The sequence below is a fragment of the Neodiprion pinetum genome, chromosome 3, assembly GCF_021155775.2.
Source record: "Neodiprion pinetum isolate iyNeoPine1 chromosome 3, iyNeoPine1.2, whole genome shotgun sequence".
Taxonomy (NCBI): Eukaryota; Metazoa; Arthropoda; class Insecta; order Hymenoptera; family Diprionidae; genus Neodiprion; species Neodiprion pinetum.
The window spans coordinates 17339821-17359142 of record NC_060234.1 but is presented as its reverse complement, the minus strand read 5'-3'; the positions used below and the strand labels follow the sequence as shown (position 1 = coordinate 17359142).

Sequence of the window (19322 nt, the reverse complement as noted above, 5' to 3'; positions counted from 1 at the left end):
TACTCCATATTGCAGTGTGTCCAGTTCGTTAAATCGAACTCCAGAGTCGCAAACCAGACGCCGTGTTCAACTCACTCAACATGACCATCACTACGAAGACACACCAAGAACAATTAAAAATAAATTATCTGCTACCAACTAAATATTAGAGAAGATGAAAGGGGAAAGGCGGGTCTACAAGCAGAAAATCAACCGACTGCAGAAGAAAGTTCGCTCATTGAAGGATATTGTAAGTGAACTCCGTAAAGCTCGGGCTATTTCAGAAGCTGGACTCGCGTGTTTAGATAGTATTGCTGATGAAGATATTTCTGAATTTCTGAAGCGATACATAAACAATAAAAAGAATGTTAGTAAAGAAACTCCTGCAGCAAAAAAAAAAACAATGGAATAATTCAAAAAGGAACGTAGAGCTAGGAATATCAAGACAGAGGTACCCACCGGCTTTGAGGTCATTTGCAATGACGCTACACTTTTATTCCCCAAAAGCTTATGAGTTTGTGCGTAGGAAATTTTGTAACGCTCTTCCGGAACCTAGTACTTTGAGATCCTGGTATTCAACAACCAATGGTGAGCCTGGATTTACATCGGAAAGCTTCGATGCTGCAACCTTTTATGGACGGGACTGCTTGATATTTCGACCACTCAAGTATCATAATGATTTCGAGTTGTTTTGGGGATAATATTATGTGTTGAAGGTAGGAAAAATAGTGTAACCATTCTAGGAAGCATATTTGACCTTGAAATAGTGATTCCAAGGTCAAATTTTTTATTCAGTATTTCGACCTGAAAATTGGTATACCCACATATTTTGGTACACTGAATTCGAAAAAAATAGTATTGTGTATGGTAAAACGCATCTTCAAGTAAATATAAAGTCAAAATATTTGATCACAGTTAGTTTCTACCGGCAGATAGAAACTAACAAATAGAAGCAATAAATTTGACCTTGAAATGTAATTTTCAAGGTCAAGGATGTGTCCTGGACATCTCTTCTACAAATACAAAGAAGGTTCGCTGTTGGATTATTCAATAAGAAAAGAGAGAATTCTACTGGATATGAGACAGTCAATAGACGCAGGCACCCTTATAGATCTGATTGCAGCAGGTTTACCAGAGTCTGTACTCAACAAAATCGACCGAGAAGCGTTAGAAGAAACGTCAGACTTGTTTAATGAGGTTAGTAAACTCGAACATATGGTAAATAAGAAAACTTACGCTGGAAAGAAAAAGAATACGAACCCCAACGTGCAAGGTAGGAACGAAGATCACAAGCCATGTACAATCTGCGAAAAGCTGAACAAAGGAGCGCGTTATCACCCCGAAGCAACATGTTGGTTTAAGGTCAAAGAAGGCGAAGGGAAGAAAAAAAAGTTCGGTAAATATATAAACAACTCAGTGATAGAAGCCGAGTTAAACGAAACCGATCAAAAAAACGAGTAGTAACACCATTAATAAAAGTCAGACTGGTATTAGAAGATAAACTAGAGGTACTCGGAGTCTACGATTCCGGGTCAAACGTCTCTTTGATTAATACAAAATTATTAAAATTAAAAGAGTCAGAAAAAAACCCAAATAATGTAAATCTGATAACGATTAATGGTGTTAAAAAAACAGGGGGATTAACAACTCTGAAAATTAAAATCTTTAAAATAGAAGAAAAAGCGGACGTGCACGTCATTGATGAAGATAATTTCAAGTATGATTTTTTGATCGGATTGGACATGATAAAAAAGTTCAAATTGATTCAAAATGAAAATTTGGAAATAAGTCAGAAAAAAGATGTAAACACACAAAAAAAACAGGAAATAGAAAAAGATAGTAGCAACGGAAAAATAAATCGAAAATTAACCCGTATGGATGCCGAAAACTCCGCGGTCCCAAATCATTTAATAAACTTCAACGAACACGTCCAAGAGAAAGACATTGAAATAAAACTAGAACATTGGAGTCACCATCAAAAGGTTGAAATAGAAAAACTTATGGATAGACACAAATCAGTCTTTGCAAAAGACAAATATGACATCGGCACGGTGAAAGAATACGAGGCCCGCATAGACCTATTAGTAGACAAATACTGCAGTCAGAGGCCGTACAGATGCACGATAGATGATAAAAAAGAAATAGAAGAACAAATATCAAAGTTACTGGATAGAAAGCTGATAGAAGAATCATACAGTCCATTTGCTGCGACAGTAACTCTGGTATTTAAAAAAGAAGAAAACAAAAAATCGCGATTGTGTATAGACTTCAGAGACTTAAACAAAATAGTAGTACCTCAAGCACAACCGTTCCCACTCATCGAGGACTTGATGGTAAAAACGCGGAACTGTAAATTTTTCTCGACGTTGGATATAAACTCCGCATTCTGGTCGATCCCTCTACGGATAGAGGACAAAAAAAGACCGCTTTCGTGACACAAGAGGAACACTTCCAGTGGACGTGCTTGCCTTTTGGGCTAAAAACGTCACCGACTATCTTTCAACGGATACTGAGTGACATTTTGAGAAAATACAAGCTCGCGGAATTCGCTGTTAATTACATAGACGATATACTGATATTCTCAAAGTCCTTTGCCGATCACACAAACCATCTAACGCAATTATTAGAAGCAATAGAAAAAGAAGGTTTTAGATTAAAGTTTACAAAATGCACATTCGCATCAGATTCAGTAAAATATCTCGGCCACATAATACAAAACAACTCAGTACGGCCGGTGAAGGATAACCTTATTTCGATACGACGATTTCCAGTCCCAAAAACTCAAAAAAACATCAGGCAATTTCTAGGAAAAATCAACTTTTATAATGAACATATACCAAAGAGCGCAATAATCTTGGCCCCATGACATAATCTTCTGAAAAAAAATCAAAAATTTATTTGGACAGAGGCATGCCAAAAATCATTCGAAAAAATAAAAGAACTTCTATGCTCACAGCCGATTTTAGAAATATTCGATCAAAACTTGCCAATCAACATTTATACAGACGCGTCCTTGGAAGGCGTTGGGGCTATTCTAAAGCAAAAGCAGCCGGACGGAAAAGAAAAACCGGTGGCATATTTCTCAAAAAAACTGAACGAAACTCAAAAAAAACGAAAAGCTATATATTTGGAATGCCTGGCAATCAAAGAAGCAGTGAAATACTGGCAGTACTGGCTGATCGGAAAAACCTTCACGGTATACTCAGATCATAAACCGCTAGAGAATATGAACGTTAAAGCAAGAACTGATGAAGAATTAGGAGATTTAACGTATTACTTGTCCCAATACGATTGCAAAATCAAATATGCCCCAGGAAAAGAGAACGTGGAAGCAGATTGTCTGAGCAAGAACCCAGTACCAGAACCAGATGAAAATAAAGAAGAACAACTGAAAATTGTAAACATAATAAAACTAGAGGATATTCGAGAAGACCAAAAAAACAATGAAAAAGTACAAAAGACTAAAAGGAAATTAATCGAGAGACACAACGTATACTTCAAAAAAGTTAACAAGAAAGAAAAAATAGTTCCATCGGAGGAATTCAGCATCAAACTTATAAAAGACATACACCGAAACCTATGCCACATAGGTATGAATCAATTGAAGAAAAAGATAGGCTCAGCATACACAACAAAGAGGACTTCCGTTTCCGTTTTGAATGTGAGTGACAGGTGTGCGAAAGAGTGCGAGAGAAAAGGAGAGAATTTAGCAGGATAGCAAAGGTGAGGAGAAAAGGAAATAGGGCAGAGAAGGAGCGGGGAAGACATAGACGGGAGGTCGGGTAAAGGGAATAGGGAGGCAGGGATAGAAGGGAAGGGCGGGGGAAAAAGAAAGAAGGGGGAGAGTTTTGAGGTTAGGCAGAAAGAGCAGGCGGACGGCAACGATTCGGATAAGATAGGAATAGGCAGTGACACCTAGGGAGTAAGAAGGGGGATAGAGTAGACAGGTAGGCGGCGGATAGATAAGGTAGGGAGCGGTGAAGGAGAGAAAGAGTATGAGTAACGCGGGTGGCCAAAAAGAAGGGGCGAACAGGGAAGAGAAGGAGAAAAAGAAAGGTAGGCCGGGGGCAGTAGCAGCGTTAGGGAGGGATAGGAAGCATAGCCTGGGATCGTCGGCGACGGTGCTAGACTTATGGAAGAGAAAGCGGGAGGAGGAAGGGGAAAAAGGGGAGGAGGAGGCAGACGAGTTGCAGGAAAGAGAAAGAGTATTTGGGAAAAGCAAGAAAGTGCACCGATCGCCGGAGGGTAAGACAGGGGAGGAAGGGAAGGTAGAGGGAGGGGGTATACAAGATATGTTAAGGTTGATTAGGGAAGAGCTAAAGATAGGTCTAGAGGAGGTCAAAGGGCAGGGAAGGGGGATCAGGGAAGAAGTGGAAAAGATTAAAGGCGAAATGGCTAGAAGGGAAGAGCAGAGGAAAGTAGAGAGGGGGGAGATGAAGGAAATGATAAGGGATCTAGGTAAAAGACTAGAAGAGGTAGAAGAGCGGAGAGGGGGTGAGATGGAAAGGGTAAAGGAGAGGCTGATAGAATTAGAAAAGAAGAGTGCAGAAGGAGGGGGAGAAAGGCAGGTACAGGGAAATGCGGAAGTGGCGCAGGTAACAATAGATAGATTAAAAGAGATGGAGTGGGCCATAGAGAGGAAAGAAAGGGAAGAAAGAAGGGGAAATATAGTATTGAGAGGAGCGAGACTTGAGAAGGGAAGAGAAAAGGAAGAGTTGAAAAAGATTTTGCAGCTGATAGGGGTAGAGGTTGAGGTAAAGGATATGTGGGAGGTAGGCGCGAAAAAGGGGGGAGAAAAGGGGATATGGATAGCAAGACTAGGAAATAGGGAGCAAAAGAGGCAGGTAATGGGAAGAAAAAGCCTACTCAAAGGGAGGGAGGAGAGAATAGACGAGGATCTCACCTGGACAGAGAGAAGAATGAAATGGAAGTTGAGGGAGATAGCAGCTATTGAGGAGAGAAGGGGAAACAGAGTAAGAATAGGTTATGCAAAGATCTGGACAGAAGGGAAAATGTGGAAGTGGGATGAGATAGGAGAAGTGCTTAGGGATGGTACAGGGAGAGCGAGGGAAGGGGGGCAAAGGGAGGGGAGGGGAAAAGTAGGGGAAAGCGATAGGGAAAGGTCAGCAAGCGAGGAAAGACAAGAGGGAAGTATAGAAGCACAGGGAAGGGTACGTAGGGAAAGGCAGTCGGGGGAATGGGTAGTGGGGGGGACAGAGGCAGGTGGGGAGGGAGATAAGGAGGAGAGAGAGGGGAGTAGGCGAGACAGAAAGGGAGGGGTGGAAAGTAGCTTTTTGGAATGTGGCGGGGCTCGCGAGAAAGGATGAAGATTTCTGGAGGGGGCTAGGGGAGTGGGATGTAATATTTCTAATGGAGACATGGATAGAAAAGTAGGGGTGGGAAAGGATTAGAAATAAGTTGCCAGTAGGGTATAAATGGGAAGTGCAGTATGCGGTTCGAAAAAATAGGAAGGGAAGAGCAATAGGCGGAATGCTGTCAGGGGTAAGAAGGGAGATAGTAAGTGGGGAGGGAGGAAGGGAAGAGGTAAAAGAGGGCATGATAGAAAGGAAAATAAGTGTAGGGGGGGAAAAATGGGTAGTAGTAGGAATATACGTAAATGGGAACCTAAAAGAAAAGATAGGGGAATTGAAGGAGCGGGCAGAAGAGATAGAGGGAGGGGTAAAAGTGTTAGTGGGGGGTGATTTTAATGCCAGGACAGGGCAGGAGGGGGGAGGATGCTGGGGAGAAGGAGAGGAGGAGAGTAGGAGTAGGAAATCAAAGGACAGGAAAATAAACTCGGAAGGTAGGCAGCTGGTGCAATTTTTAGAGGAGACAGGATGGACAATAATGAACGGGAACATAGAGGGGGATGAGGAGGGGGAATTTACGTATGTAGGAGGGGCAGGGGTGACAGTGATAGACTACGCTATAGGAGACATCGAGGTGAGGGATAGGGTCAAAAGGATAGAGATTGGGGATAGGGTTGACTCGGATCATCACCCGGTAATAGTGTGGTTGAGGGGGGCAGTGGCTGGGACAAGGAAGGGAAAAAGAGTAGGGGGAACTAATAGAGGAGACTGGACGGAGGAGGGTAGGATGAGGTTTAGAACAGAAGTCAAATGGGAGGGGATAGGAGAAGTGGATGTAAGGAAAGAGATAGAGAAAAGAATAAGGGAGTTTAGACGAGCCTTAGATGTAGGAGGGAGGGGGAGGGAAGCGAAAAAGGGATGGTGGGACGAGGAATGTAGGCGAAAAAAAGCGGAAGTTAGGCAGAGTCTAAGGAAATGGAGAAAGGGGGAGGGGGAAGGGGACGCGTATAGAAAGGAAAGAAGGGAATATAATAGGCTATGCGAGGAGAGGAAAAAGAAAGAAAATGAGGGATTCATAAAAGAAGCAGCGGAAGCAAGGACAGAAAGCAAGGTATGGGAGATAGTTAATAGGGAAAGAAAGAAGTGGAAGAGGGTGAATGAAGAAATAGGAGATCAGGAGTGGAGGGAGTATTTCATGGGAGTATTAGGCGGGGTAGAAAGCAAGGTAACAGAAGGCGGGGAGTCGGTAAATGGGAAGGGGGACGGGGAAGGGGAGCTGCAGAGGGAAGAGATTAAAAAGGTGATAGGAAAGCTGAGGGATGGAAAGGCACCAGGGGGGGATGGAATAGTTAGCGAGGTATGGAGGTATGGGGGGGAAGAAATGGAGCAGTGGATATGGAAAACATGTAACAGAGTTTGGGTGGGGGAGGGCTGGCCAGAGGATTGGAGGGAGGGATTGATAGCGCCGATAGTTAAGAAGGGGGAGGGGAAAAGGGTAGAAGAGTATAGGGGGGTGACTTTGATGCCAACTCTATATAAGGTGTATGCGATGGCATTAGCGGATAGGTTAGAAAGAGAGGTAGAAGAAAAGGGCTTGATACCGCAAAACCAAACGGGTTTCAGAAAAGGCATGGGCACCATTGACAATATATATGTTCTTAACTATTTAATCAATAGGCAGGTGGGAAAGGATAAGGGAAAGATGGTGGCGTTTTTTGTGGACCTGAAAGCTGCTTTTGATTCAGTGAACAGGAAGGTGCTGTGGGAGACTATGGAAAGGAGAGGGGTGAGGGAAGGGCTAAGGGTAAGGATAGAGGAAATTTACAAGGAAACAAAGAGTCGAGTAAGGAGCGGGGGTAAGCTAGGAGAGGCGTTTTGGACAGCGAGGGGGGTAAGGCAGGGATGTCCGCTCAGTCCGCATGTGTTCAACCTGCTGCTGGCGGACTTAGAAGAGGAAATGGGGAGAGGGAGAAGGGTTGGGGGGGTGGAGCTAGCCGGCGGCAGGGTATGCACGTTAGCTTATGCGGATGATATGGTGTTACTAGCGGAAAGTGAAGAGGAAATGGAGGTAATGATTAGGAAGTTAGAAAGGTATATGGATAGGAAAAGGCTGACGGTAAATGTAGGGAAATCAAAGATTATGAGATTTAGGAAAGGAGGCGGTAGAAGGAAAAACATAGATTGGAGATGGAAAGGGAAAAGGATAGAGGAGGTGAAAGAGTTCAGCTATTTAGGGTATAGAGTAAAGTGCAATGGGGGACAGGAAGCACAGGTGAAAGAGAGAGTACGGAAGGCAGGGGTAGTAATGAGGCAGGTATGGGGAATAGGAAAAAGAAGGTTTGGGAGGGATTGGGAAAAAAGGATTTGGTTATTTGACAGGCTAGTATGGACGGTAATAGAGTATGCATCGGAGATATGGGGGTGGAGAGAGTGGAGGGCGGTCGAGGCGGTACAGGATAGATTTTTGAGATGGACATTAGGAGTGGATGGGAGAACACCGGGATATTTAGTAAGGGAGGAACTACAGAGGGAGAAACTAAGGATTAGGGCAGGGAGAAGGGCATGGAATTTTGAAAGGAAGCTGGAGAGAGGGGAGGGTAGCGAGTTAGCTAGGAGATGCTGGGAAGAGATAAGGGACAAGGCAGAAGCTGGGAGGCAGGGATCGAGGTGGGAAAGAGAAAGGGAAAGTTTCTTTGCGGAAAGGGGAGCAGACAGTAGAGAGGTAGTCGCGAGAAGGGAGAGGGGCGAGATGGAGTTTAGGGAAATAGAGGAGAGAGAGAGGGAAGAACAGAGAAAAGAGAGGTGGGAGAAAATAAGGGAATCGAGGTACAACAGATGGTACAGGCTAGTGAAAGGAGAAGGGATACCAGGATATCTGGGAAAGGGATGGGGAGAAAGCAGGTGGATAAGGGTGGCAAGATTTAGGTTAGGAAGCGAGATGAAGGAGGCAAGGTACTGGGAAGAAGAGGAAAAGAGAAGGTGTAGGGTGTGCGGGGGGGAGGAGGAAACATGGGAGCACGTATGGGAAAGGTGCGTAGGCTGGGATAGAAGGGAGGAAAGCTGGCAGGAGGTGGTGAGGGAGATGCTAGGTGAGGAGGGGGGGGAGAAGTCTGGATGAGAGAATTGGAAAGGATCAGGGATGTACAAGAGAATGAAAGAGTGAGATATGAATGGGAAATGGAAGTCGATTAGGATAAGGACGAATTAGGGAATAGAATAAGGTAAAATAGGATTAGGTTAAGTAAAGATAAGGATAAAAAGTAAGAAAAGGATAAGAGGGAAAGTAAGGGAATGGCAAGGCAATGGCACAGGACACAGGCAATTAGAAATTAAGTAAGGATAAGGTAGGAAGTAAGAATTAGGGTAAGAATAGGTTAAGAAAACATGTAAAAAAAAAAAAAAAAAAGAAAAATATTGTAAAGGAAGAGGAAAAGGGAAGTCCTTGTAACCCCAAGGGGAACAATAAAGATTACATACATACATACATACATACACAACAAAGAATCTGACGAAAAACATAAAAGAAGTTTGCAAAGGCTGCGAGGTATGCATAAAAAATAAATCAAGAGGACAACACAAATTCGGCCTCATGTCTCACTTGGGCCCGGCTGAAAAACCGTTCGACATAGTCTCAATAGACACGATCGGGGGATTCGGAGGATCCAGGTCCACAAAAAGATATTTGCATCTACTAGTGGACCATTTCACTAGATACGCATACATCTCAACGTCAAGAACACAAAGCGCTAAGGACTTCGTGAAACTGATTGACAATATACCGGAAACGAACGAAATCGGATGACTCCTCACGGACCAATACCCGGGAATAAATTCGAAGGAATTCAAAGAATATCTCAAAGAAAAATCAATCCCATTAATTTTCACCGCAGTGAACTCGCCATTTTCAAACGGCTTGAACGAAAGGCTGAATCAAACACTGGTGAACAAAATCAGATGCAAAATGAACGAACAAAGAGAAAAAAAAGCTTGGACTACGGTAGCGCGGGAATGCACGAATAAATATAACGACACGGAACATTCAGTCACGGGCTTCGCACCAAAATATTTATTAGATGGCACGGCTGTCACAATTCTACCGAAGGAATTAAAATTGGAAAAACCGGAAAGAGACTGGCTTGAAGACAGGAAAACAGCACTCAAAAATTCCATAAAATCACACGACTACAACAAAAAAATATTTGATAAAAATCGGAAAAACTATGAATTCAATGTAGGAGATATGGTGTATGTGGAAAACGGAAACAAACTAAACAGAAGAAAATTGGAAGAACTAAATTGCGGACCATTCGCAATCGTAGGGAAAATTTCAAATTCGATATACAGAATTGACACAGGCCACAAAAAAACAGCATCAAATCTTTTCCACATCACGAAACTCATCCCGGCGCCTACGAAACACAACGAGGAAGTACAAATACAAAGTAATGAAGAGGAAAGTCAAATTCGGGGGCACTCCGTTACTGGATGACCAACGAAAAATCGGTCGTCGAATTTTCTCCCGGGGTGGGGAGATGTAAAGAAAATATATTTCTTTGAAAGGCGCATGCGCCATGTCGGTAAACCCGGGGTCGCTATAGACGGTAGGGATAAGAGAGAAGAGCCATGTGTCAAAGAGGCTCAAAATAAAAGACGGAATAGTGAAACGTTAAGGAGAAATCGGCAAATTAAACAAAGAACATAAATGTCGTTTCTTTGTTTTCAGGTGAGAGTTTGTTGATGAAATAATAAGATGCACAGATCCCTGAAAGAAAAAAAAGGATAAAATAAAAATCTTTGTTTTCAGAGCAACGCCACGTCTTGTTAATTTGCAAACCTAACCTCCAAAATAAATCACATTATATATATATGTATACTAGGGGCTTCGCCCCTGCGCGCTTCGCGCGCCAAACCCATCTCGGCGCTTCGCGCTTCACTATTTCCTTACGCATTGTCTAGTAGACAGGCGAATTCCCTCATGTTGATTTGATGACAGGTCTGCACTTGCTGTCCACTTCAATTCCTTCTGTGCTTACTTTTCTTTTTTTCATCAATCTAAGCTTCCATTCGTTGGTTGAAAATTGGTGTTCCTTCTCTATTGATATCGATCTATCTCCTTGACTTGCTGAATTATTTTTGCTACCGCTCTGCCGGTAATTCTCCAAAATCACCTTCTTTATATTATTTTTTTCTCTATATTTGCGTTGCTGTTCATTCCGCAAAATACCTCTTTCTCTTGTGGTCAACATCGATCCTGGTCGTCCTCTTACCTGGTTATACGAATATTTGATAGATATTATTCTATGGCTTATTTGGTTCTTCGCACTTACGATTTTATTTTCCTCTTTTTTTTGTGATACTTCCGACCATCCACCACCTTCATCGCCTTGTCTGCTGCTTGAAACTCCTCCTTTCTCCATTGTCATCGAAAATCCTGGCTGTCCTTTTGACTGTTTGGTGATATATTTAGATTTACTATTATTTGATTGTTACTTTTCATACTTATTACTCACTATCTGAATTTTATTTTGATTCTGCAAGACATCAAAGTGTCCACTGTCTCCGTCGCCGGTGAAGAGTAGCGAGAATTGTGTTTCATTTTGTGATCCGATCCGGTGTGAATGAATTTGTTGTTCGCGATACGCGATTAAACATATCTTAAAAATGTCCGCAGCTGCAGCTAATTCTGCTTCTGCCCCGTATATTCCATTTTTATTCATATGTGATTTGTAATCACCAGGTGACCTAATCACAGAACCGTTTGACTCATTACCTGTAATAAAACCCGCAAATGTAGACCAATTATCCACTATATTTGAAACGGTACTCAGTCTCACCTCTGCGTGTCGATCTTGAGTGCCGTATACACAATACGCCAACGCGCGAAAAAGACAATTCCCGTCGGGAATCATCTTGATAATTTTCGTTTGCATGTTCATTTTTTGCGCGTCAGAAACAGATACCTATAAAGATATTTGTCAAAGATTGTCATAAGCAGCCGATGACAGCTGTCAAAGGGTTTGCTAGATGCTTTTTGTTTTGTTTTCGGGATCTCACCCCACCGCCAACTTCATGCGTGTACTATTGTTATTATAATCTTTTTCTACCTGTTCATTTGTTTGAAACTTTTTTATTAGATAGAGAGATTATTTTTTTGTTAAATTTTGTATAAAGTCTTATATGCTAATAAATAATATTATTCAATTAAAAATATAGAGTAATCATTTATATTACAGAGGAAAACGATACGAGGCAAGATAATGAGGGGTGCAATGGAACCCGCGCACCGATGTGACGTGCCGTGCTAGATAAATTAATTCTTTTCCCACAGTAATAATAATTTCTCCATCAATTAAAAATACGTTATGGTTGAAATATTTGACATAGAATACGATGGTTGTGCTAAGAAGTCGCTACGAGGTTGGGGGAATTGTTAAAAATCGATTGCAACATATTAATTGTTCATAACAGTATAAATTTCGGAATAATCGTTAATGAAAGAATTGTTGTATTAAAATTCATTTTATCAGCTTTGAGATGAAAAAACAAACTTTCCAGCTCAAATAGAACCGGCGTTATGAATTTTTGAAAGTGAGTCTTCCAAGCCAAAAAACACCAAATTATCAAATTTTCGATCCCCTCTATTTTACGAAATATGTGAAATAAAAAAATCCTTGAATACGTATCCGTATTTTGTCAAAAAAAATTTCAGCTAAATCAAAAATGTGTCGGTCACAAAGATGTTCGGTAGTAAAAGAATGTTCCATATACATTAAAACATATCGCGCAATATTAGTTTTACATAGCACGAAGTATTTTCAAAATGATTTCGTAAACATTACCATTCACCATTTGTAGATATTTGGAAGTATGTTCCAAAAATACGATTGAAACAAAACGGGTACGAATCGTTGTGGTCTCGTTTTATGAAGCATCGCTACGACCTTGCATGACTATTCCTCGACATACAGTAATACCCCGATTTACGCCTTCCTGACTTACGCTTTCCCAACTTACGCCACCCCGCAGTTACGCCGTCGGTCGCCCCCCCCCCCCCCCCCCCCCCATCTTCGCTTCTCCGGAAAGTTAACGCGGCCGCTTTTCGCGCACGAACTTGTCGCAAACTTGAATGGACATGTTTATTTTCCGTCCGTGCATTACATTGTATTCGATTATTCGCTCAGTCTACAGATAGTGACTGTGCGCGAGAAAAAAAAATCTTTGTGTCGTCAGACAACTGTGCTCGAATTTTGGAAACCATCTACCTCTCAATAATTTACGTATGACTTAAACATTTTGTATTTCGAAAATAAAGAGTATTTCTAATTCTTCTTCAGAGGTTTTCTATGAGGTACATACATGATTGTCTCTGGTGAGTATATATATGTATACATTATACAGTTGTTCAAAACGTGCACCCCGACTTACGTTTTTTCGACTCACGCCGTCAATGCCGGAACGACCCATGGCGTAACTTCGGGGTATTACTGTATCGGAATCATGCTGAAATTGTACATCGCTTGGTACACAACTCTACTGACAATAATGAAATAATTTTATGTTCGACTATATATCGACACTATTTGACTAGTGAAAAGGGTTTCAAAAAATGATTATATATAACATTGGAACACTTTATTCATGTTACTACGAATATATGAAACAATTGTTGACATCAACGTTGAGTATTATTTTTATACCCTCTGAAATATTAAATGCAAGGAAATAGTATCCGAGATTCGAGGTAACTATGAAGCTCCGGGTTGTGCGAAACAGTTCCTTCTCCCGGTTGATGGGAGTTTCTAACATCCTTTGCGAAGTAATGTAATTTGAACATAGTTCACCACTCCATGAAGATATCCTCGCGGCATGTCGATCTGCATGTGACATTGCGACCGTCCAACGGTTACGATGGATTATCCTGTAAAATATAAGCGTGTTCATTTGGTTGTTTCGCCTTTTCAACGGAGAATCCATAACATGATTAGTACTTGTCGATAAAAATATACTTTGGCACACAATTCGTGCCCTCCACTCCTTATCATATAAGGACTCATACAAATACATGGGTCCTCTTCTGTTCTCTTACAACCATGTGTCGGCGCCATCTCACTTTACCCAAAAATGTTACAAGTGAATGGTCGAATCTGATGAAACGGAATAGTGTGATTAAAAATTTTGGTCATCTTGAATAATCCGAAAAGTTGAGATAATTCTTTTGAAATTAAGATATTCATTTTTTACGAATCACTCTAAATTTCACCGTGTTCAATATTTTACTACCGATAGCAGATATCTAATGTAGGTCATTCGGAATGAATATGAATGGGAAATTCCTCGTCAAACCCGACAGATTATTTGTAATCGGAAAGATTTTTTACAGAATGTATAAAATGGTAGAAGTCTCGCCAAAAAATGGTAACATTAAACAATTCGTTCGTTAAAAACAATTACAATGTTCAATGTTTCCGGGTCAACCAAAATTTTTGCGAAAGCTTATCTTCTCCGCTCGCGAATGTGCTGTGAATAATTTTTCTACGTCAAATAGAACCGGAGCTGAGATATTGATTTTTCAAGTTTACTGCGCGCTCGTTTTGCAACAAAATTGAATGACTCGGCGCTTCCGGAGAAAAAATCGTAGAAATAGGTTTTGACTTTTTATGCTCACAAATCACTTCGAAAAAGCTTTCATTGTTTTGGATAATAGGCGGTCATTTTTTGTCAGGATGATATTTCTAACTCAAGAACCTAAATTTCGTCTCAACTGACTTTTTATAGTTTATATGATGAAATAATAACAGTCGTAATATTTATTTTCCTCAAGATTCGAAATTTCTCGCATATTTGCATCGTACTTAGGGTATATGTCAACACGTGTAAATTTCTCCAATCGGAAAAAAAATTACCGTACGATTATAATAATTGAACTCTCCGAGCATTTGAATCTAGGCTTCGATAAAATTGTGGTATTCGCAAAACGACTATCTTTCGAACGCCACTCGTTCGAAGCAAACGCAAACAAGACGATTTGTTTTCTACATTTTTTTTCTGTACTATGAAAATGCTGGAGGTCCCTCCCCACTCCTCATCGGTATACATTTTCGTAGAAGTACAATGAGCATCATGAGTACAATGAGAACACTCTGGGGCGAGTGTTTCCATACTTATGAACGGTAATGTATATTCATTTGAAAAAAAACGGCAATTTCTCAAATAATGAATTAAAAAATCTGAAAAAATTCACACAGAGTACCTTTCAGTAGTACTTTGATGTAACCAATTATGGAGCAGATCTGAGATGGTTGAAAAAAAAGTGGCCGAGTTGACGGAGAATCCTTCCTTTTCGGGTTAAATTCCGTAAATATCGATTTTTGGAAAAAAAGGTGACAACCGAAGTTGTTCAGAATTTGATTCTCTACAAGTTTGTTGCTATTCATTCATGCCATTAAGTCGAAAATAAACGAGATAATGGAAATATTTCGAATTCGTCGCTTTTTTCAGGTTTAATTCCAAAAATCTTGATCCTAGAAGAAAAACTGTGAAAACTAAACTGGTAGAGAAACAAAATTTATACAACTTTTGTTCTCACGGATTTTCTGTAAAATCAAAACCGGCTAAGTTATTCAAGAAAAACCATTTTAACCTAAAAAACCATTTTTCGAATATACGCATAAGCATGATTTGGTCGCCCTTTTGAATTTACACTCCCAGTGACCTCCCCGAGACAGCTGTGAAAAAAAAATTCACCAAATAAGTATTCGTGGGCTCGGTCGGTTTTTTTGCCTATAATGACTGGACTATCTGGAGCATTGTTAATTTTTCTACGAGCGCGTGTCGCGGTCATCATTATGCTGTGACATAAGAATAATTCATTAAATCCCAATTATGATTCGACTAAATTTTATTTTTAATTTTAATTCACTGTAGAAACAAAATAATTACTTGACGGTACGTTTTGTATTGAAAAAATTTTAATTTGTGGAATCTTTATTATCTTGGCACGTTATCTGTATTCAATAATGAGGATCTGATTTGTACGTAAACGAATTAATTTCGTACTTTGTTTTTATTATGCTACATATTGTTTAAGTATTTGAAAAGTAAAACGGCTTGCCAGTGGGAAATTATACAAAGTTTACTCCGTAAACGTTGCCTGATACAAAGTGGTATAACTATATGTTATTCTCTTGTACGATACGTCGTTCGGAGTGAAACGTACTTGCATTGTTGATACCGAAATGCTGAAGATATTCACAAATTTTACTTTATCTAACTAGTCCTGTGTCAAAATATCGTCAGTCGTCATAAAGATAATTACAATAATAATTTCACTGCTTACGTCCAGAAATAAACAACATAACGGGACTACAAGTTGATTCCGGATTCTGGACGAATATAGTATAGGGTTTCCTTGTCAAAATCAAAGTCGAAAGTTCCTGATTAATTATTCGAAAAAACGACGTTCTTCATAAAAAATAATTGAAATTCAATTAAATATTATCAGTTTAGTTTTAATTTTTATAAATTTTTCTGCATCATTAACAGAATTGAGAACAAAATTCGCTGGTTAACTTTTTCACAAATTGTAGTACAAATTATTTCTCGATGAATAATTTCTCGAATATTTCTTGTGAATCCCCCACGGACAAAAGCCTCAATTTGGGTGTAAATTCGTACCCACAATTTTTTTCTTATGGGAATTCAGCATTATCTAAGTCGGGGGTACGAATTTACACCAAGTTGAGGCTTTTTTCCGCGAGGGATAACTTTTTCGTACAAATTATTTACAAATTAACCGGGGAATTTCGATATCAATTCTGACGATGATCCAAGAAATTAAAAGGTTGATCGAAAAAGAAATCCAAAAAATTAAATTTCCATTTCTTTGAATGAAAAAAGGCGTTTTCCCGCAAAATTTCTTAGGAACTTTCGACTCCAATTTTGACAAGGATTCACCCTGTCAAGTATTTGCTGTAAATTACGAATCACCCTGCATAGCAAGTGCAGATTTGACAGGATTCTTGTAAATGATATCTATAATTGCATAACAGAAATTTGCAGTATAAAACACTTACCATTGCAACGAAAGATTCGTTCGTCGGCGTGTCAAATTTAACCTTTTTTTGGGTTCAGCCGTGCGACGTGATTTATCCATTGTTGCACTCGCAAGATTATTGTTGTTTGTAACAAATATATGTACACCCACTGGCCGTGTGAAAATTTGCATGTGATTAGAACTTGTGACACGGCAAATTACCAAAACACTTGCGTTTGCTTCGTTCGCCGCGAAAAGTGGATGTGGACGGTATGCGAGGAAACGCAGAAGTGACGGCCGCGCGGATAGTGGGGACAGTGGCGTGTGAGGGATAGTACTCGGAATCCGAAGAAGTTGATTCTTTCGAGAGTTCCAAATTTCTGTGAAATCTTATAGGATTGTGCCGGACTTTGATGTACAGCAGTAACACATACCCTGACTGTTCGTAGGTCGTATACGATGCAGAAACTAACCCAAAACTCACTAGCGTATCCGTAGCGTATACCATCTACGGGAAGTCACGGTATGTAGTTTTATAACGATTTCCACCTAATGAGTAACTTTCAGGTAATTCGTCTAACGTAAAAAAAAAATTTGGTAACATCATTCAGAACTAGGCGTAATTGACAAATGAAACGAAGCAAATAAAGTATGAAATCCTTATTTGTTGAGAATTAAAAACAGAAAAAATTGGCAAGCAAATCTTCATCAGAATTTTAACAAGGATCGGCCCTGTAAAATATTTGCCATGAATCTTGAACCTTTGTATGCAGTAATTGTATGTATGTACAATGACATATGTTGATGTATTTCTAGTATTGAAAAAATACGGGTTCAATGTTCCATGCGTATTTACGTATCGTAAGCAACTAGTCAAAAACTCAAGAACGCTTACGACAGGAGCTTCGAACGGACAGATTTTCTTTTCTTGTCAGCATATATCCACCATGAATGAAATTGTTTTCGATACTTCTTAATCATTCCCTCCGACAATGTTGCCATCATTACAAGTATAGATTCTTGAGGAACGCCCTACAACTCAAACGCTTCTATTGACTAGTATTTATTGAAATTAATTTATATTGCCATTTTTATTTGTCTGTCCTGAAAGTAATGAACGTTTTTTTCATATTTATATTCTATCATTTATACTAATAGCTAACAACATGTAAAATATGCATTCATCCTTCCATTCAGTCATTCACTCATTCTCTACAAGAATTACGGACGTGTTGTCCATACACGTGTTGTGTATACATATAGGGTCATTATATAAGTAAATAATCCTTGTAAATAGTGTCGACCGTGGCAAAGGGTCTTTTTTCTAATTACGAATCACCTCTTCAATCCTCAATCGTCGTTCCACCACAGTAGTACTTTTCACTTGGGAAAAAGTCCAACCAAGCTAAAATTTGGTATACACTTACCTTTCAGCTCTCCAAAAGAGGTGTGAAAAATCCCCGGAATTCGGTTGTACGCATAGCTTGTGACAGCCCAAAAACGGTAAAAAAAAATTATTTTTTTTTTTGTTTTTTGCGAATATCTTCGTTCTCGTCGGTCTTAGGACTATAAGGTATACTTATAAAAAAGGAAGATCGAAAATTTCTCTACAAAAAAGATAGAATAAAGTTTATTTATAACACTAACAGTTTTCATGTAATCTGGTATTGAATCTCTAACAGAAATGTTGTATGGATATTTAATTACATGTAATGATCGAAATCGAGGTTTCTGTGCGGTATCTTCTCGTTTTGACATTTTTATAGACATTCAGGTATAAATAATAGTATATTCAAGTGTACAAAATTACCACTCTTGTGTTCGATGTTCTTATTCTAACATTATAAAGATGTAAAAGTCTATCGTAAAAAAATTGAGCTTGTCAGGTTATACTCTAATCGTTTTCTTCGTGAATGTTTAAGAATACGTAACTAAAAAAATTAAGGTAGTTTATGCAACAAACTTCTGACAGCTTATTCTCTTTCAGTTGCTCCCTCTTCTTTCTCGAATTGTTCTTGATTTTCCCACGGGACTGGTGGAAAATTCCAAGATTGCTCAGAATCATCAACGGAATCGGAAAGAAATTATCGTGGACGAACTGCAGACATGATAGCATAGCTAATGGCGGTACACTTCTTGTGTGGTGAGTCCAATTTACCTTTTTTATTTTTAATAATGATCTCCTCTATGAAAAAACGAAGAGATTTTGGAATCGAACTATTTAATTTATCAAACATGTGCGTGCTCGGAGGATAATAGTCAGTTTCACAAGCTACAGAACGTATATCCTGTCGAAGAATTGCTGCAGCTGCTGTCAAAACTCGATAACGTTCTTCTTCGGCGTTGTTTCTTTTTTTTTCGTACCATGTTTTATTGAGAATATTGTACTGCATATCCCGAAAACGAACAATGGATGGTCCTGTACTTTTCGACGTAATGACAATTCTGTCCCCATACCGGTCCTTAAGCTTCGTTCTTGTAGTTTTATCGTCTGGTTGAGATTCTTCGAGGATTCCTTTCAGTTTAGTGGTTTAGGCGAAAATATTTTCCATAGCTGCGATAATTCGGCCATCCACAAGGCGACCTGTTTTTTTCCGGTGCCTGGTGAAAGAAAATGGATAAAGCAATTGCTGTGATATTTTGCTTCGGCTGCAACCATTTCTGTCTCAAAGATTATCCTTTTTCTAACAGCCAAGGTCAGAGCATCTTTTCTTGTTTCGGCGATTTGCATTACGGTTTCTTTAAAGCCGAATGTTGCAACGTGCTTAATCGTTTTACGGAGCTCCTTACGCTATTTTTTCTTTTTCCTCATCAGCCTCGTTTCCGCAAAAAATACAAAGTTTCTTAAAGTCAAAAGATGATGCGGATGATCGCATCTTGCTTTTTGGAGGACTACACCCCGATGAACCAGCAGCATCCTCGATAGCACGTTTCTTTTTGAAAGCGTTAATACTGGACTCGCGAGTATAGTCTTTACGACAGGCCACGTGCACTTGGATTGA

General features: G+C 39.7%; 1 protein-coding gene across 3 annotated transcripts in view; it reads right to left on the bottom strand.

The window, feature by feature from the left end:
* The window catches only part of PGAP1 (GPI inositol-deacylase), a 282452-nt gene that overhangs the window by 227569 nt on the left and 35561 nt on the right, over nt 1–19322 (bottom strand). The window lies entirely within an intron of this gene.